Source organism: Protopterus annectens, chromosome 14.part0 (assembly GCF_019279795.1).
Source record: "Protopterus annectens isolate FY-2018-M chromosome 14.part0, PAN1.0, whole genome shotgun sequence".
Taxonomy (NCBI): Eukaryota; Metazoa; Chordata; order Ceratodontiformes; family Protopteridae; genus Protopterus; species Protopterus annectens.
In genome coordinates, this window is record NC_056748.1 from 261483900 (window position 1) to 261506367 (window position 22468).

Below are 22468 nucleotides of genomic sequence, written 5' to 3' on the forward strand. Positions count from 1 at the left end.
ATACAAGGATAACATGCAAACTCCACAAAGGCATTGTCCAAGTCAAGATCAAACAGTGTATCTTATTAATGGAAAGGACAAAGAATTACTGGACAGAAAGAGACAATTAAGGAAGGAGAATGCTGCTTAATAGTGACGCACACCAGTAGAGAAAGAAAGGACAGGAAGGAAGGAGAATGCTGCTTAATAGTGACGCACACCAGTAGAGAAAGAAAGGACAGGAAGGAAGGAGAATGCTGCTTAATAGTGACGCACACCAGTAGAGAAAGAAAGGACAGGACAAGTATTGTATGTCGAGAAAATTAAGGAAGAAATTAATAATACTTTACTAAAGGAGATAAAGGAAACTCGATACAGTTTTAAAGAGAGTAAAAGATGACAGAACTCCACGAATATATTGGATCTGAAGAGAATAAAAAGTGATAAGTATAAGCATTTTGAATGAATGAAAATATAAGGGAATACTTTAAGGTAAATTGTGTGAGGGAATTAGTGAATTAGCATAGAAGAGCAAGGGAAATAATGTATGATAGTGAGCAATGCATAATATAAAATAGTTATAAGAATTAAGCAGGTAAGTTTCGAGAAAGTATTAGAAAATATATGTTGAAAGAAAGGCTATATGAAATAAATAATCCAAAAATGGAGTTCATGTAATGGGCCAACCATGAGATAAATACCACACAGTCACTGTTAATAACAGTAAACCAAATTGCTTTATGGTGTAAATGTATTCAAAATTCCATATGTTACAAGAATCAGGTTTACAAGAATCAGGTTGAACGCTTTCATCCTTAACACTAGTGGACTTCAACAAAACTATAAACACCTTAATTACACAATTTAAATACTAAAGTCAGTCAACCATGTTACTTAAAACACTTGTCTTAAACAGACATATCTTAAAATCTAACTGTGAACAACCAAAGTAGTGTGCCTATGTATACTGCTCTGTACTGACAATGTAATGTATTGAATATATTAAATCAATATTTTAAAAAATATATGAATCATAAAAAGTTGAAATTTTGTTTAAAATATCTTCACATAACATCCAAGTGGAATAATGTTAAAACCCAAATAATTGTATGAAAATAAAATAACTGTCTCCAAGATTTTCATTTCAAGTTAACTCACCAAGAAAAAAAATTAAAGTGAAAAAATAAACAATCAAGTTGAAGATCTACAATCTCCTTGCTCTAAACGTCAAGAAAAGGACTAAGGAAATATGTTAATTTAGTCCTGGGGATGTTGGATGTGTCTAATCTCAGTTGCCATCAAAGTTCTCTAATTTTGGGTAAGTGTTCCCAATTGCCTCCTTGCTCATTAGGTGTAACCAATTTTAACATACCAAACCAAATTTTTTTTGTAACAACTGCATGTTAGTGTGAGTTTTTGGAAAGAGAATTATTCATGTTGCTCCTTAAAATATCATTATTATGCTCACAAATGCATCTACAGACGTCTGTCTCCATTTTGTCTACATAAACCCTTTTCCAGCCAGAACATGTGGCTAGCTACATCACCCCTTTAGTGGAACAGTTTCCCTTAACTAAGTACATTTTTTTAATTGAACAACCCAATACTATCTTCTTCTAAAATAAATGAGCATTATATATAAGAGAATAATTAGGTTTTAAAAATCTGTCTGTGAAACAAGCTATGCAAGGATAATTGTAACTGGGTGGTTGAATGAACATATATAAATACAATCAGTCAAAGTTGTATATGAGCAGTTTACTGTTTTCTCTAATGAATGCAATGGCAGAAAATGTATATAGGAATACATGTGTACAAAGATGAAATATGAAGGTGATGTGGGATTAATTGTTAGAAATACAGAGTGACTGATGGAAGCAGTAAAGAAGTTAGGGATAGTTGTATCAGATGGGACTAAAATAAAGAAAAGAAAGCAAAGGTTTTGGAGAAGGGTTTTATTTCATTAGAAGTGAGTTGAGGATTGTAGGCATAGCATTTTCAAAATATGAAACAATAAACTATCAGTAGGTGAATATCTTAAAAGAAATAAAAGAACTCATTAAGTTATGGCATACTTTAAGGATGATATTTAAAAGATAAAGTTGATTATTATGATTGTAAGAAGGTTACTTGGGCTGTAATCATATGTGCCATATAATATGGGAAAACAACAATTGGTACAGTTATTTTTTTTCAGTAATTTTGGAATCAAAATGAAATCTAGTTTACATAAGCATACTCTATAACAAAGCAGGAAAATGCAGTTTACAGCTGATTAACTTGGGGCTTCTTTTAGCATCTATATATTTGTTTTGGATGTTGTAGCTGTTAATTTAAAAAATAATAATAATTAGTACCTACATGTTTGGCAGTAAAGGAAGTCTAACAAAGATTAGAATTACTGAGAAAGAGTAGAAGACAAATTTTAGGTGAGGTAATAGAGTACAAAAAGATGTGGAATGGAAAATGAGTATGGAAAGTATAAAGCAAGATACAAAAGTATGGCATGAGGGAATTAGGATTATTTTTCATAATGCTAATATCTGAGAAGTTATGGCAGAAGACATAATGTTGTATTAAAAAGGATGAAATGATTTAAGAAGCTAGGGGAGTATTAGGAATTTTTATCCGAAGTGTTCATAAGTAAGTTGAGTAAAAACCCAATGCTGTATATAGCCATAAATGACAGGACGTGTAGTAGATGTCAAACACAAGAAACCGCATAACATGTTTTGATAGAATGCCAAAGAGTAAGGTTTTTATGGCAAACATAAAAGAAAATGATACATTGATAACAGAATGTAATAGGCGTTAAATCAAATAAAAATGTATGGGGTCTCTCAAGGATACAGTAATAAAAAGAGGGTGAAATTGAAAGCACATGTTTTGCAGTGGTGTGGAATATTTAATAGGCAACATGTAAATAAGTGCCTCCGGGCATATTATCAGGCCTCCACTGAAAAAGGACCTGTGTCCAGTTGGAATTTCCCGGTTTAACAAATGTAAGTAAGTAAGTGCCAAACAACAAAAATGGAGCATAACAAAAGTTATTGAACAGGACAAAATTTGGGCTAAAAGGTTGATGCCAATAAAAAGGATGAAAAGATTTGCTTTATTTTAAAAAGTATTTTTTCTTTATTTTCCCTACTTTTATTTTGTTTTTACCATTCAAGTTAGATATAATGATGAAGCCAACTGCCTATCCTTAATCATGTGAGCTAACGCTACGCATTATGTTACTAAAAACATTTTCCCTAACAGAACCAGTATTCAGATGACGTTATGCTTGATCTGGCTATTGTATCCAGAGTTTACTGATAGTGGGAGAGAATATACCAATGTCTTTTAATGCACCCATTTTGTATATCACACATTTGTGCATTTGTTCTTTTTTGTTCCCTCATCTGTGTATAGCTCATTTTTGTTACCATAATATAATTATATACCTATCTATCTATCTATATATATATATATATATATATATATATATATATATATATATATATATATATATATATATATATATTTTATTATTTATTTAACCTCAGTGCATTCATACTAGTGCACCATTAAAGACCTGCAAATAGTTATAGAATCTTACTGATACTGATGAGATTGGGCTTCATTCATCAGTTTATACCATGTGCCAGCTTTAGTATCTTTCTTTTGTTGGGGGGGGGACAATGTAGTCTGCAATTTAGCAGATCTTAAACACCATCCTCTCGACAAGCTGTATGGTATCTAGCTTCCATTTAATAAGGATCCTATTAACAGAAGAATCCTTAGTGAACTATGAATCCGACTTGAATTATTTAAAAACACTTATATAAAAGGGAGGAGCGCTTTCATTGTAATACAGATACATTAGGCATACAAAATATAGCTATCCTTTTTCTCGCCCTCATTCACAGATCAGTATTTTCTTTCAGTCTCATTATTTCTGATATTAATGAATTGTTCATATAGTTCAACAGGAGTCTGGTATGGCTCCCGATTGAAATGTTGGCATTGTAAATGCAAAGAGCCAACACACTGGAAAAAAATACAAAACTGCAAGAGAACAGCAAATCTCAAACATCACTTTTCCTTAAACTTTTTTTTGAAAAGAAAGGGCAAGCCCCCTCTACCCCGAATGTAGGAAGAAGCACCCCTACACCAACTGGACTTACATATGCTAATTCTGAAATGTCCACTTCTTGGAATATTTACTTTTATCTAAGGGATGGTAATCTCAGAGTTAGTATGTATAAGTCCATTTTTTTTAGCATTCCGTCTTTGTTTCAGGACTCACTCTAGTGGGTATTAACATTTTATATGGTTATCATCTGGTACACTATGTCCTTACTACTGGGTTCATTAAACTGACTATGGGTCATCTTTAATATGCTCTCTTCTTCCTTTGCTTATTCCATTGTAAAACAGATAAATACATGTTCTTTTAGTTTCCAACAGACTAAGGTTGGTATTTGTAATTAAATTGCTAAGTTCACAGCATACTGTTGCACCAAAATCAAGAAGGCACAGCTAGCCAGCAATTCTTAAAACCCCATAGAACTATAGGACAATGAGCAAAAAGGCAAGGAAACAGGGTACGCAAATCAATGTATGACATCATGCAAACGAGAAGCACAGTATAATGAACGCATAATGACATGCAAATGAGGATTGGTGAAAACAGTACAAAATTCATAAACATCACATATGAAGGGGTATGAGCAGTTATGTCTGGATAATAAGACAAAAAGCACATCAAAATGTGTAAAGTGGCTATCTTGTGACAGCATTTTATCAGTACTTCTAGAACTGTTTTGGGAGTATGACATGGTAACAGGCAGCACTAGTGAAAGTGGTACTAGCAAAGGTTAACATCACACCAGCTGACTGGTCAATACCACCAGAACTGATTTTAATTGGTTGAAACTCATGGTGCATGAAATGGAACTGCCAGAATGTGTGAACTTCCCATTCCAGCAAATACAGATGTATGTGCAGCTCTTACCATTCTAGCTACTGGGGACACATTGGGTATATAATAGGTATCCACATGTACAATACTCAAGAGAAAGGAAATTGCTGCCACATATCTTCCTTCCAAGATGCAGAGGAGAGAGAGTCACTGTCATAAGTGGCTTTTATGTTATTACCCTCATCCACCAAGTACCGACAGCTATAAACTATACCATTCTGGCAATACAAACCAACGTGGTATTTAACAGATAGAAAAATATCAACAGGAAGAGCTGCAATTTCATTAATTGCCAGGTAGTGCACAATGTACTGGGGCCATAACCAGTGTGTCTGCACAGCACAATGACAGTGCCCATGATTCCCACATATGACATAAAAGTTATCTATATCACTACTTTCTGCATGATGACAGCTCACTGGACTGCCTAGTAGGTAATTGCAGATACAGCGGGGCATCCACTTGTTTAAGTCCGCAGACAGTATATACATGTGTCGCCCCCCATTTCTCTAACCTGTATGTCTATAATGGTGTTACAGCTGATACAGGATACTACTTGGAGCCCTGGCAGATGATGCCCAACAAAAAATGCAAAACACAGCTGAACATAAATATAACATTACCTATCTCCAATCCAGTAATCCAGTCAAATGCGTTCAACCTGCTGAAATCCCAACATGTCTGAGGGAACTGCGTGGTATACCATTCTACAGCTGTTTGAAGCATGCTGCATGCTACACATTATGATCATGAGGATGCAGGCAGCTACCCTATCATTACCGGAACTCTCCAAGAGTGACACCTCCTTCACAACACCCTCCAATGACAATAGTTATGGTGGCAGATATCAACCTGCAAGAACACCATATGTCCCCAGATGGTCTTATGTACCATATATGGCAATGTAGACAAAGAAACTATGTCTAGTCCACCTCTAAGAGTCATGACATCTACACAGTGGCAGTGTAATGTCACAGCAATAATATGATGTACTGAGCATTCTTTACAGAGTATGACAGGGCACTGCATGGCCATGACACACTGGACATCAGACATATCTAATTGTACTACACTGGAAAGAGAATAGTGGGGGTGGTCACAGCCATCATCATTTGAACAGGTACCTTGGGATCCAAGGACACAAGGCTCTCTATACAGCCTAGAGGTGTGGGGAAAATGGTCAATGTTGACAGAGATGGGGGTCAAGAAGAATAGGTTGTCAGTGTCATAGATGATTTCCTCTGTTGACTGAGTGGAATAGTCACAATTATCCCATGTAGTGTGATCATTACAATGACAGTTCATGGAATGGCAGAATATACCAATTCACTGGGACCCCTGTGATACATAGACATAGGAGACCTAATGGTCCCCAGGACACAAACACAGTGGAGCAGAACTTTTAGGGTGGGTATATAAGGCTCTCCAGAACAGGCAACTCTGTGACATGGCTATTCCTAGCATGGGGTGGAATACAGTGATATCCCAGCTGTGACAAATGCAGAATGTGCCAGCTTTGATGATCATTCTCTGCTGTCTCCATGGATATGCATACAGCTTTGGCCACAGATAACACTAATGTATGGAGCACTGATGGTGGCACTAGCTAGCATCCACATGAAGGTGGCCATGGATAGAACATGTGCCACTACAAACTTCAGGCATCCAAGCATGGCACTGTCTCTGGACTATATTATCTGTCAGAGGCTTTAGCAGTGCTGGATATGGGCTGCTGTAGATTGTGTCCAGATAATAGCCTTGCACATATGCTGACTTGAGACCAGAAGATTGCCTCGTACTGCTGCCAGCTGTGGCAGTAGCCTGCACCTTGAACTGCTGGTACTATACCATACCATATATGGAGTATCTTCAGGTCATATGCAGTGTGCTAGTCTGCCAAAACAGACCCACAGGTAACAGCGGTAGTGTTGCCAGTCAGAGTCCTTTGACAGGAACAATGAGTGCCCATATTATACATCCTCTAGGGCAGCAGGTATGAAAGAGGCAACAGTATCACCCTGGACAATGAGTGAAGGACCAGCAATGAGACAGGCAGACAGTATCAATGTATTCTATGACTGTGAGTCAGTCTGCTTTTTGACATCACTGTCACCCCCTGCACAGGTGTTAGCCTTGGCCTGTTCTCCATACCCAGCACCTACACTTGTTCTATGAATACATGAAATAACAGCGTAAGCAGTGCCAACCCCACAAGCTATGATGTTTTGTGGTGCCTATAAATGACAAGTTAATGTATGCTGGCAGTTATCTTAAACTTACTTGTGCTGGCACCCGAGTCTGAACACCCAATATACCTATAGATCACATAGGCAGTAGTCAGGGTGTGCTCCTTAAAATCAGTCAGGGCAGCATCACCATACAACATATGCATTACAATTATCAACATAGCTGGTCTCCACATAAGATACACAGCTTGTGACCACTACCAGAACTTATGTTCATTCTTTCTGGTTTGAAATTCCATAATGCTCTCCATGTAGGGATGCCTGAAATTATTTATTATTTGTAAGGGTTGCACTGGGAGGTGGGTCCTCTCCAGGCACAACCCTTTTTGGTGCTATGTTCCATGCCTTGTGTGAGGTTCACTTTATCATGTCCTTTATGCATATCTGATGGTTCTGTGTTGGTGATTCCTTCCACTCATTGTATTGATACAGTGGACTACTGTGCCCAGACCTCTCTCTCAAACAGGCATCACCAAGAGCTCCTATAACAGGACATCATTCCAGCCAGGTATGAATTTGTCTTACCACTGCCATCTACCTCCTATGAAGGTCATGTGTACACTGCAAAATGGGAGAAAAATATATTTGCTGGCAGGTGATATGTGGATACAGTGATATTTAGCACTGCCACACACGTCGGCTTGATTATTCAGCAAATGACAGACATGGCAAGTAAAGGTAGATAGTGGAGACCACAGATATGTTGGACACTGGGACATGCCAGTAAAAGACTATGTATGTAGTGGCAAGGGTAGACACAGTAGGGATACTGCCAGTCTACTTAACACAAAGAGATTAATGCAGAGATGTAGGAGGTGGGGACTTTCCTGATGTCAGGCATGACCAATCACATGGGTACAATGATGGCAGGGATGGCAGAAATATCATACCAGGACTAATGTATGTGTGGATGTTGAGAGAAGGTATACCTGTGGAAGGTGAGCACATTATATGATGGTCAGGCAGGAGGAATGGAACAGTGTTTAGGTTGTGTGTAACTGTCCCTAGCAAGCCAATAGAGTTCATACCAGTAATGCAACTCTACATCCAGCAGTGTTAGCACTGCCTAGACTCAAGCATGGGCACACAGATATAGGTAGAAGAGGGAGGTGGTGACAATCCTTTCCCAGTTGACTAACATTCATAGGGTGAAGTTGGAACTTTCCTAATGGATAAGTTACACTATGTGGCTGAAGGCATATTGTTGAAGGTAAGCATAATACTGAAAACTAACATTACCAAACGTACATTAATGTTACAAAAATTATTTACAGGTTGATATTTATATGGACATAATATTTCTGCAAAAGTCATTACTACAGCACTTCAGACTCCTGTGCACCTCCTCTGGGCTCTGATCTTTAAAACTGCTGCTTCGGTACTGTTAGATTGTACACAGCACATGACTGGCACAGCAGTTAGAGTTGTTACCTCTCAGCCAGAGGTTCCCTGGTTCAATTCTTTGTGTGAGTTTTCTCTGGGATTCAGTTTCTTTCCACATTCTACACACATGCAATAAGTAGATTGGACACACTAAATTGGCCATAGGTGTCAATGCATGTGTGTGGTATGGAAGAACAAATGTGACAGAGTTAGCCATCCAGTGGTGTAAACATAGGGTGTAGATGATGGTCACCCCAACTTCATGTACAAAAATGGAAAAAAGGGAGTTATAGATGGATGGATGTAGACAGTGCTTCCAGCTACTCGGAGACATCTGCTGTTATTGCTTCCTTGCTGCACAAGATACTGCATGATAATACATCTAACATGGCAGATTGGCCAAAAGTAACTCCTATACTTGTACTAGTTGGCATCATATGCATTTGTTAATGAGGTTAAGATCAGCCAGTGTAAAAAAAGTGTGATTTTTCACAGAATTGTCAATGACTGTCTATTTTTCATAGAAAAGTTTGTATGATATAATAAGCACACAGGTTCTGCAACTCATTATTGAGATACAGAACACCTATTCACACAGTCAAACTGTGCATGCAAGCAAATTATGCCATATCACTGCACTAAGATCCCTTATGCATGATTCAAAATCATCAGTAGCACATTATACTCTGCCTGCCATTTTGTATGGCTATAGATTTGTGGTTATGGCTCCTATATAAGTAAGACTGTTTTTCTCTCACTTCAAATCACAGTTCCTGTTTGTGTTAGACTAACTTACATTTAATTTCTCTACAAACTATCTAAAATGTCTATAAATATTAAATGGCTGTCACATAACTTCTATCGATTGTTAACCAATGTTTTTATATTATCTCTAACTTGTTAGAATTATTTAAACTGCAGATGTTTTTGTTCTATATTTGAAGATTGTAAAATTATTGTTCTTAAAATGTTTTGTAATAATCTGGAGATTTTTTCTTGGGCCTCTGCTGAAAATGGGCTTCTACCAGTTGGACTTTCCCTGTAATTAAATGTCAATAAATAAATAAAATAAATAAGACTGTTGGGGACTTATGCATAGCCATTCCATAAAGTAGATGCCTGGAATGACTTGTTAGAGAAGACTGCTGGTGTTTCTAACATCCTGCATGCAGTCAGCAATAAAAGCACTGGTACAATGAATCATCCTGAAGATCTGCAGGCATGGGAAGAAGAGATGGGAAAGGAACAACTGAAATGGTAGAGTAAACCTTTGCTAGTTCTAGCATGTTTCATACAGCAGCTAATAGCATGTATTTATTTCTTTCACAGTTCTCTTCCTAATCATATTTGTTTCCTTGGACAGACCACAGAATGTACCAGGTTAGCAACTGTGTAACAGTCTGTATGTGGTGTATGCCGTTATTGATAGCTGTATATTGTGGAGGCAGTGTGTCATTTTTGTGGGGTAGGACAAATGTCAGTGCCCATGGGGGTTGCAGCTACCACATCATGTTTCAGCTTCATTGCACATACCTGGGACAGTGTAGCTGTTAATGAATGCTACATTGTACTTACATATAGGTTCATAGGTTCATAGGTTGGTACTAGGCTATCGGCCTAGGGCCTATACAACCCTTGCCATAACAATTCCCTGGCTATTTCTTCATCGAATATTTACTTCCCTGGTCTTGCAGGGTGACTGACGTGATCCCCGGGCAGAACATCCCATCTCCCATCAAATCTTCAAGTTTCCTTTTAAGAGGACCAAAGAGGTGTTCACATGTATGACATGTATGGACAGTCTATTCCAGAGTATGGGGAGTCTCTGGGTCAGGAACCTATCCCTCCAGCATGTTTTGTTCATTGTGATGACCAGGTTTAGATCTCTGGAGCATGTGGCTCTGAGAGATTGGGATTTCTTTAAGTGTAGCATGTCCAACAGTACTGGGTTTGACATGGCCTTGTATGTTAAGCAGAGATCACCTCTGAGTAGGCGATATGTGACAGAGTATAGCTGGAGTTTTGTAGATGGTCAGCATAGGGCATCTGCTTTAGGCCTGTGATTTTTTAGTGAGGTATTTCCGTGGCCTTTCCAGTTGTTGCAGATGTCTTGTGAGATACATACCAAATGGGGAATTGTACTCTATAATGGGTCTAATAAGGGATGAGTGCAGTGGGACAATGACCTCCTTTTTTCTGGATGAAAATTTCTTAGTGATGAGGTGTGCCACATAGAAGGATTTCCTGACTGTTCTGGCTATGCCGTTATCGAAGCTGAGACCACTGTCCACCTGTGTCCTTAAGAATCTTATCACACTTTCGGTGTTTAGTGTACTGCCACTTATGTGGTAATTCATGGGTACATGGTTTTTCCTAAAGGGGATAACTATACATTTCTTAGCACTGAACTTGAGCTCATGGCTCTGGCACCAAGCATCTGTTTCTGTAAGGCCCTTTTCTAGAATATCCACATCATTTGGGGATTCAGTAATGGCTCTCAGTTTGCAGTCATCTGCGAACTTTGTCAGCCAGAGTCCCTTAGGTCTGGCCTGTACTTCAGAGAAGTATATGCCAAACAAGAGCGGTCCTAGGACTGAACCTTGAGGTACTCTGCTTGTCACTTGTCTGGAGCTAGATTTTGAGTTAGCTAATTTTACAGTGTGGGTTCTGTCAGTAAGACAGTTGGCAACCCATCGAGTGACATAGGGGTTAATGCCCAGCTTAGTAAGTTTATCTATGATTCCAGAGTGGGGGATGATGTTGAAGGCCTTGGCAAGGTCCAGATAGGCTGTGTGGACTGCCTTACCTTCATCCACAGCTCTGGAGACTGATTTGAAGAAGTCAATCAGATTGAGGAGACAAGATCACCCCTCTACGAAACCAAACTGGGTGGGGTCCAGTGTTTGAAGGTTGCCAATGTCTTTGTTTATAAGTTCCATGACAATGCATTCCATTGCTTTGCAGATTCCAGGGATCCAAGGTGGATCCCCCCATTGTGTAGTGGGATAACTGTAGCTGTACGCCACTCTTTGGGCATGAAGCAGGAGGTGAGGCTAAGATTAAACATGACACTTAGGTGAGGTGCCAGTTCATGTGGTAGTTCATGTAGTACACAGCCTGGGATGTTGTCTGGTCCCATGGATGCTGTAGCTTTGGAGAGTGCATTTTTTACCTGTGTAGCCATGATTACCAGAATTTGACAATCTTTTGGTATTGAGATGGGCCCTTTAGGGGGTGAGAGGGGGGTGAATTTGGAACTGAATCGATCTGCCAGGATATTGGCAATATCCTTGGGATCAGTATATTTAATGCCATTCTGTTGTAGCTCAGAGCAGATCTGAGCATTGCTATTTAGATTCTTGACATAACTATAAAATGCCTTGTAGTTGTCCTTGGAATCTTTGTCTACAATGGCAGTGTAAATTGCTTACCCATCTTTGAGCACCATGCCCTGCTTCTGCTACACCGCACATACACATAATAAAGTAGTATCTAGTTGAGGCTGTATGCACCATCTCAGGTTTTTGCCACAGATATATATATATATATATATATATATATATATATATATATATATATATATATATATATATATATGAAGCTGAAGCTTTTGATTGTAATCTGTGTCTCAGTCATACCTGTGTGTGATATGTTTTAGTTTGCATAATTTTCTAGCATGAGCAGAGTGATTGGAGAATTCTGCCAGCTGCTGCAGGACAGTCACATCTGGTTTCCATACCAGTACTATGTACACATCTCTTTCTGTCTGTGTTATGAAGGGTGTGAGGGTCCATCTGAGCTGCAGATACATCAGCTGTCAACTGCTGCCACCCAAACTGTAGCTGTAGCTGAGGTGAGTGAGTGAAATGGGAGTGCCTCACCAAGGACATACTTAAAATGTCAGGTTAGTAGTAAAAATAATAATAATAATACCTATTTTTTAACCAGGTAGACCCACTGAATACTAAGTCCCATTAAAAGGGGCCATCCAGGAGCACTTGCACATGGTAACACTGTAGGCAAATGAGTACTGAGGGAATCAAACTCTGTACCACAGGAACTGCAGTTTCAAAGCCTTAACCTTCTATGCCAACAGCCAGAATAGTCTATCACCCCTACCCACTTGGGCTTGGCTGAAGTTGGAACATGTGATGGGGTGATAGTTTACCAGATAATGGCTTTCTGGATTGCCATGTATCAACCCCTTTTGCACAGCATTACAGGCTCAATAGACTGACTGACCAATACCTCTGGGGTAGCTAGCATATTATATGAACCAAACACACACACATACACACACACATACACACACACATACACACACACACACACACACACACACACACACACACACACACACACACACACACACACACACACACACACACACACACAAACCCTGTTCCCAGCCATTTTCCTACCCTCAGCTTCTCTGTTTATGCAGATCACCATATTTCCTGCCTTGTACATGCAAACCCACCCCTGTTTGTCTCTGCTGTTGCATTTGTGTTTGTGTTCCACTGCTTACTAGCCTCCCCCTCCTTTCTTCCCATTTATGTCTTTCTCTCTCCCCCTCTTCCACTCTCTCTCAATAAAAACAGAAATGGGGGCCTTTCTCTGTATTTACCTCTTTGTGTTCTTGCTTGCTATATCACTTTTACTACTTTTCTGTACTTCTCCTTTCTACTCTTCATGTAACCATTAAGATAATCAGTGCTGGCCACCTGTTCACTGATCTTTATATCTGCTATATTTTTCTTCCTTTGAAGCATGCAAAGGCAGCCTGCTAATGCTGGTGACTGCTCAAGCTACATGCCATAACTCTTATTAATATTCTTATGAGCTTCATTCAGTGACAAGCAAGACCATTACATTGTTCTTCTTTGTATGTTCTTGGTTAGATCAATCTGTTTCACTTACAACATTTCCTTGCCACATCATTTACCATTTTAAAATGCAGCTATCTGCCTACTCAAAGAATATGTCCCAACTTAGTTATTTATATCTATTCCACACTGCTGGGTGGTCTCTGTCTAAGTGACACAAACATTCATCTTCCCTAAACTCACTTTCTGTGAATCCTGTCACAAAATGTTTTATATATATATATATATATATATATATATATATATATATATATGTATATATATATATATATTTATTTATTTATGTGTATGTATGTATATATATATATATATATATATATATATATATATATATATATATATGTAAAAGCATCATATATATTTAAATCATCCCTTCAGTATTCTGTAAGCACAGTATCAGAATTCATTCATAAAAAATGCTTACTTTAAAACTATGCGTAATTTATATATACATAACATATAATTTTTTTCTTGATTGTGTTATGTGAAAATACAGTTTATGCTACAACATGAATTATGTTATAAAATACACTGTATATGTTATGACTTGTTTTTGTTTTCTAATATATGGAAGCTTTAAACAAGATAATTGCTATTCTGGCTTGACTGACTACTTGCGATCAGTAATTCGTGCATACCATATGTTGGCTCAAATGTTTTCAAATTCATGTAATTGCTGTTTTAATGAAAATTATCCACAATCATTTAGTTTTATCTGGCATGCTGAGTTTTTTGGGAGAAGAAAATGTATGTTACTGCAAGGTTTTGAAGGTTGATACTAATTTTGCATTTGGAGTTCAGTCAAATGAAATGCTTCATGAGACTTTTATCTTTATATTGGCTTGAACTAATATTTCTCTTAAATAGCTAGCAACCTGAAAAAGAAAACTACTGCTTTGTCCTCTGCACTAACAACAAACATTAATTACTTTTCCATGTATGCACTCGTAATATAAGAGGTGTTTCTGAGAACATGTTCTCATATACCAGTCATTTAGTATAAATACCAATGATCTGCATTTTCAGAAAAGGAATGATTTAAACTCATAATTAACAAGCCATTTTGAGCACTGGTCACTACTTCACTATAAGCCCTGTGAAAAAGTATGCAGTAGCTTTGTGTGATCTGACCATTGACACAACACTATAAACAATAAGAAACTTTTTAAACCCACATATAACATTGTATTAGAGAAATTTTAAAACTAAGATTGCTCTTCAGATTATGTTTCAATTTTAGGTTTATAGAAATAATTCTATCATCTAGCAGTATGAACTATCCTTCCCATAACTAGCAAACCACAGCCTTAGTGCTATTCAACACATGCCAGTTTTCTTTCTGAATTATAAATCTGTCAGAGTGGTCCCAGAGTTGACATCAACTGTAAATAAGTTTACACTTTGGCCAGAAACTCTAAATTGGGGGGTATACCATTGTTTGAAATGAACTGTAGTGGCTTATTTTTCATTATGAGTGGATACTGATATAGCTGAACAAAAGTTCTAGAGCAACAGTTGCTTCAACTGTGGCAAGAATTCTTATATGTTAATATATTGCCTCGTTTGAAGACGCATAGTCCATTGTAGAAGTGGAGCATGTTGTACTTCCCTGAAGTAGTACATCACATAGATTTTTAAGTGCTGGCACAATGTTGCCTCACTTTTTCTGAAGGGGTGTTGCTATACCCATTCAAGATGGCCACAAAATGTCAGGAATGCTATGTGCGGCATTCATACAAGCAAGAAGCGAAATGTCTAGAAAGAAAATGGTCATGAAGATTAATTAGGGTTTGTAGATGATGTGAATGCTGTTGGAAAATAGATGTCTGATATTGCTGAATTCAAACTAGGTGAGGTATGAGTTCTGCAAAACAACATCAGAAGTAAGCTAGCAGGCTTGGGAAGGGCATACATGACTGTGGAGAACCAGGTTTGATGGTGCTGTTGTGAACAAACAGGTTGTAGTTCACTAGCAGAAAATGATGGAGCAAGATGAAGACATTAAACTACCAAAAATGTAGATTTGGCTTTAGAGATACAACAACAGTGAGAGCTTTTCAAGGTATGGCAGCATGAGATTCGGTAGGGTCAAAGAAGGCATTAAATAGAGAGATACATTCGGGTAACTGAAGGCATGGATCATGTTAACCCCAGATAGTCTTTGTGGCTTTGATTTTCTAATCATCAGAGGACATAGGCATAGCTGAGCAGGTAAAGATTCCAAAATGACCCAGATGTTTCATGTGTAAGTACTGCAATTATACAGAAACGCAAAGGGTGTTGAAAAAGAGGCAGTGGTAAGAAGAGCGGTGTTATTTATGCATAACAAATAATAAAATGAAATCCGATTCCTGGACAAAGATTCTGCCATTGGTACGGGAACAAATATACAAAAAAAAACTGAACAGAATCACTACATCTTAATGGCAAAACCAACTTCAATATAAAAAATGAGTAAGCGCTTTCACAACCTGTCACTTCTTCATACTCTCACATTAACAGCACCTGCTCCCTATTTTAAAACACATCCAATTGAGCAAATCAATTAAACATACAGCTCTCTAAAAAACATACGCATATCTTTCCATAAACATTATGTAAAAAAGTTATGCAAAAAATATAGCTAATGCAAATCAACCTATAAAGCTTCAATGGGGGAGGCAAGTGCACGCAGCAAGGGTTTGAGAGACACCATATCATTAATTCCAGGCGCATTCGCTACATTAAAAAAGAGAATGATAGCATTGGGGGGACATCAAGAATAAAACTGAGTTAGCTGAGTTGGCTGAACAAAGATGGATTCTCTTTTTAATGCAGCAAATACGCCTGGAATTAATGATATGGTGTTTCTCAAACCCTTGCTGCGTGCATGTGCACTCCCCCATTGAAGCTTTGTATGTTGATTTGCATTAGCTATATTTTTTACATAATTTTTTTACATATTTATGGAAAGATATGTGTATGTCTTTGTTTGCATGTTTAATTGATTTGCTCAATTGGATGTGTTTTTAAATAGGGAGCAGGTGCCGTTGTTGTGAGAGTCTGAATAAGCGACAGTTAGGTCATGAAAGCACTTACTGAATTTTATATTAAAGTTGTTTTTGCCTTTAAGCCATGGTGATTCTGTTCAGTTTGTTATTTTTATTTATTTATGCATAACATTGGATGTATGTAGGATGTTTGGTGAGTGCTACTTTCCCCGGATTTAACAACATTTCTCTACAAACATGAGATGAGTTGCAAGCAGATAAAATGACAGTTGAAGAATATGGGCCTCGTACTAGAAAGGAAGCAAGAGAATGTTGCATGATCAGCAACTCATTTCAAAACATTCCTTCAGCATAAGTCCTAAATGCACACATGGAAGTTGCACAGTGGAATGATCTGAAGGGTCTACATCCTAATGGTGAAGGTACAGAATCTTGAGTACCTGTCCATCAACACATAAGTGTCTAATGTCCTTTTCAGCGAATGGCCACATCATCGATTTCTTTCCAAGGAAAACAAATCAGTTGGCTGTTGTTTTAAATCTGCCCTTTTCCCCGCAGTAGTGCAATCTCATAGTATATTTAGTTAGGAGGTTGTGGGGGCACAGCCCCCCACATTGGATGGTGTGAGGGGCAAAGCCCCCTGACTTCATAATGATTGTTAACTTGTGTCGTGCATAGTTGGCCTAACAATTTCCCTTGGAAAGAAATCGATGATGTGGCCTTTCGCTGAAAAGGACATTCGATGAACATGTACTCGAGATTCTGTACCTTTGACGTTATAATATAGACCCAATCTGACGCAAAATTTGATACATTTGTGGAAATAAGTGATGGAAATCTCAGTAACATAAATAAAAAAAAATTGGGGCCACCTGTGATACAGATCACCAGCTACTAGTATGCACGACCAAGCTAAATTTGCAAAATAATATGTCACTATATTGCAAAGTATGATCTTAACTACATATACCACTGGAGTTCAAACTGTCCGTGACACTGAGTCTATGTGCTGCATACAAATGGCATTGGACCAGGAGAGTATTGGGAAAATTGTAACTGAAGAAATAAACAAGTCCTTGCATAAAGAGAAAAAAAACAGAAAAGTATAAAATGGATAATGGATGACACCTTGTGCTGTTAAAGGTGCACTACCTGCCATGTAGCAGGCATCCAACACATTAACAAGGTCTTTGAATTGTTTGCTTCTGTCAGGCCACTACATATAATTTAGTTTTAGTAATTTCATTTTTCACATGGTGAAATGTCCTGCTTGGATTCCTTCCAACAGTCTGAATTGACATGTTTTAAGAGTGCACACCTCAAATACTCAGACTGGTGTAAATGCCACAGAGGCAGGTGTCTCTAATGCTGCATAGCTGGGTACAAGTCCTGATTATTCTGTAGCCCTTCTTTGATTAGCATTTCATGCACCTTTGCCTGTAAAGTTTCTTACAGGTAAGGGGAAGTTGTGCCACTAAGTACAGACAATACATGTCTGACTTAGCACTGGTGTTGGGCTACTATACATTTTATATACTTTTCTGGACAACTAATCAGCATTATATTTTCTTAATTCCTTAATATTTAACATTAAAAAACTATTAGTAAAATCTGGCTCCATAAAGATGAACCAGTGATTTCATCTTCCTGAAATCAGTGTGTATTCCTTTCTTGAGACTAAAGATCAAAACCAGTAACCTGTGATCATTGGCCAGCATAGTTTTCCATACAAGTACGGATGGAATGTGCACACTCCCTGTGCCAGGCAGTGATATCTCAGTCAAGCTGGGTGTTTATTTCTTTTAGCTGTGGTTAAAGAGGTTTATAATGAAATGGCCATCATTTCCATGTCATTCAGGAAAGTGTATAATAAAATGGAACTTATTCTGTAAGGCGAAACATGTCATCTAAGAAGTATAATTAAGTCAAATTGTTTCAAGATTCTGTTCATTTACATCTTGACCCATTCTGTAGTAAGTACCAAGTGGGTACTTAATGGCAGACAGCTTAAGTACAACTCTACATTTCTGTGAAAGTAATTCACTGGCCCAAGAAAGATTACAGATATGGCACATTTTTAGTGAAAGCTGCCTGTAGCACAGCCTCCCCTGTTGTTTTCATCGGTATACCTCAAGCAGCAATATAGAACTAATTTTGGACTGCTGTTATGTACAGCCAGCTCAAGGGAATGTACTGCTGGACTACAGCCCTCCTAAATGGGGTGTGAGTGTGTGTGGATATGTGTGTACATGTTATAGATAGCTACAGATATAGATAGAGATATAAATATAGATATGAGTTATCAACAAGTTGTCAAATGACAACTGGATAACTTCTGACAGTTGTTCAAACATGCCAGCAGTTATTTAATTGGAGATTGCAGTACAGTGGGGATTGGGGAATTTGCCCTTTCCCCACTGAAGTGGGATCCTGGAGTTGGTATATATAATTAGAACGGGATGTGGGGGTGTGGGGGTGCAACCCACTTCCCCAAATTGGGGGGGGGGGCAGGGGGCTGCCTCCCATCCCCCCCTGAAAATAATGTTTTGATTTTGTTGTATTTTTAAGTAGGCCACTGATTGAGAAATTGTGTTCAATCAGTTGCCTTTCAATGTGATGATTTTTCAACGGACGGTCGTGGATCCATATATATGGGTCTACTTTGGTGTACTGAATTTACACTTATCCAAATTGCAGATTCTTGAGATGACAACACCAAAGTTTCAATAAACCAAACCTGAACATTACTGATTCTTTTTCCAGGGAATGGAGACACTTGGCCAACATGGGGACATGGGGAAAATTGCCCTTTTCCCCACTGTAGTGCAATCCCAGAGTTGGTATATTTAGTTAGGGTGATGTGGGGGGGGGGCATAGCCCTCCACCTGGATGGGTTTAATTTACTTCAGTGTGTTATTTTGTTAAATGTTGGCCAAGTGTCTTCTTTTCCTGTAAAAAAAAACTTCAGTAATGTGATGGTTCAGTTTATTGCAATTTCAGTGTTATCATCTCAGTAATCTGCAGTTCAGGAAAGTGTAAATTTGGTCTACCGAAGTAGACTCGTGTATATATATATATATATATATATATATATATATATATATATATATATATATATATATATATATATATATATATATATATATATGGGTTTACTATACATGGTCGAGATTTCATAATGTCAAAGACCATATGGCCGAGACCAGTGATCAACATTCGAAATGTCGACCATGTAATATAAAAAAAAACACAACAGTAACCTACCTTCAAACTACTAGCAGGGGTACTATGCCCCTACACCCCCTGTAGCTTAAATATACCAACTCCAAGATCGCACTACAGTGCCATAATGGAAATCTTTCCATTCTGCACTGTACGGAAATACCGGTTCCAAATGTTCGGCATTTGAAATGTCGATCATATGGTCTCGGCCATATGGTCTTCGACATTATGAAATGTCGACCATGTGTAGATGTGTGTGTGTGTGTGTGTGTGTGTGTGTGTGTATGTATGCATATATATATATATATATATATATATATATATATATATATATATATATACACACACACACATATATATATATATATATATATATATATATATATATACACTACAAACACACACACATGCATATATATATATATATATATATATATATATATATATATATATATATATACATATATATATATACATACATATATGTGTGTGTGTGTGTGTGTGTGTGTGTGTGTGTGTATAATACAGGTTAAAAGATAAATATGTGTGTGAATATACACACACAGATATGTATGCACTGGTGAATTATATTACATCTGAGAAACATTTCATCTAATCACAAAACATCTAAAAATTTTATCTAAAACACATTTAGACAAATCACATTACATCTAAAACTTCATATATAGCAGACTCCTCTAAAACTTCTTCTTTTTTGCAGGGAGGCACAACCCGTTCATCCCTCATGTAGGGAGCTTTGCTCCCTTTACGCTCCTTACCATAGGATCATAGGAAGTTTCTAGGCTATTGGCCCTGAGGCCCTTACAAGCCTAGCCAAGTATTTAGCCCATGTCCTGACAAGTCTGCACCCGATGCCTGTCCAGGAGGGACACAGGTAGAATTCCAGGGGTGTATTTTCTGTTCCCATCCAGTTATCCAGGTTGCTCTTAAAAAGGGTTAATGAGGTACTCTGCTTGACATGGAGTAGGAGTGTATTCTACAGAAGGCAGAGTCTCTGGGACACAAATCTTCCCACCAGCAAGTCCCGTTGATGACACAGACCAGATTGAGGTTGCACGTGCAGTTTACTCAAGTGGACCTTGACTTATGGATATGCATTCATCCCATCAAGGCAGGGTCTGAGATTGCTTTGTATGCCAGACAGAGGTCACATCTGAGGAGTCTGTAGGAGACTGAATAGAGGGACAAATCCTTTAGCCTATCTGTGTAGGGTAGATGTTTGAGGCCCTGGATTCTCCTAGTGAGGAACCTCTATGATCTTTCCAGCTGCTGCTTTGTGAGGTAGATACCGAAAGGGCATTTTACTCAATAATGTGCCTTATAAATAAAGAATACAGGGATGTTATGACCACCTTGTTCCTGGATAAGATACCTTTACTAATGAGGTGTGCCATGTAGAAAGCTTTCCATACAATGGAGGCAATATGGTGGTCAAAAGTCAGTTTGCTATCAACCTGGGTGCTCAAGCCCCTCATGACTGATTGCATGATTACTTAAAATGCTCTCATTCCAGGGTTGCATAACTACAGAGAAAAGAGAAAATGCCATATACAGTGAATGACTGTTGATGCACAAACTTATTGGTGGACATTAGCAAGGTACACATGGTACATTAGACTTTTTGTCTTGTAATTCCTACCACCCTAATACCCTAAAATATACCAACATTAATTCTATATGGCCTACTATACTTTTCTCTCAAATGTGATTAGACCAAGTGCTTTGTATGTCAAAGTACTGTAGTCTACAGAAACTGAAATTTGCTGCACTGTCGTATGCTTTAAATTCTCGTGGATTGCCTACTATTGTCTGTTATAACAGGCATTTTGGAATGTCTTTTACTATTTGTTCGTAAATTGTTTTGAAGCTTTTCTCCCTGGGAATCTGCTGAAAATGGATAGTGTAGGCCCAGTCAGGCTTTCCAGGTGAACAAAGGGAAACAAGTAAATGTATTTATTTATTTACTGATTCATTTCTTTCATTCTTTCTTTAATCTTGCTGAATTTTGTTTGCTTCTCTCGAGTCACATTTATATGAAGCAAGTTGGAATACATAGTTGTAACCAGTTTTAAAAAGCAATCAGGCATATCAGGTATGCCTATTCAAAAAAGGGGATGTAGTTGATAGATACACAGCCTGTCCTTTGATAAAAGTGACTTACACTGCTATTCTTTGATCATAGTTAAATAGTCAGTGATGTGGCATGAGAGGATCACTGGCACAATAGTTATTTATTTATTTAGTTACTTACTTATTTATTTATCCTTTGTTGACTGGGTTAGTCCCACCAGGCTGGTTGCCTCTTTTCTGGAGAGACAATAACTGGTATTTATACTATGATCAGAAAATTTGGACAGTACATTGGGGAACTTCCCCTATGACAGTAATACACTTGTCTCTCACTTCTAACAAATTGGTGGCAGGGAGGAGAAGTTAGACTGTTGAAATAGTGGAAGGCAAAAAAGAAGCGGAGAGAGAGAGAGAAGCAGATTATGGTGGATTCAGAAGATGTGTTTCAGGAAAACCTTTCTGAAAAATAATGTGAGTTGTGATGAATAAGAGAAAACAAGTAATGATGAAGAAATTCAGTTTAGAACCCTCCAGTCAGAAGGGTTGCAGGATGTAATACTATGGCAGATGCTGGAGAAGGAAGAACTGACAGGCAGCTAGCAAATATTGTGGAGTGATGCAATGGATAAAATTTGGATGGGAGAGAATAAAGGAGGGAATATCATAGAAGAAATAGAGTTGTGGGGAAGAAATGAGACAGAGGAA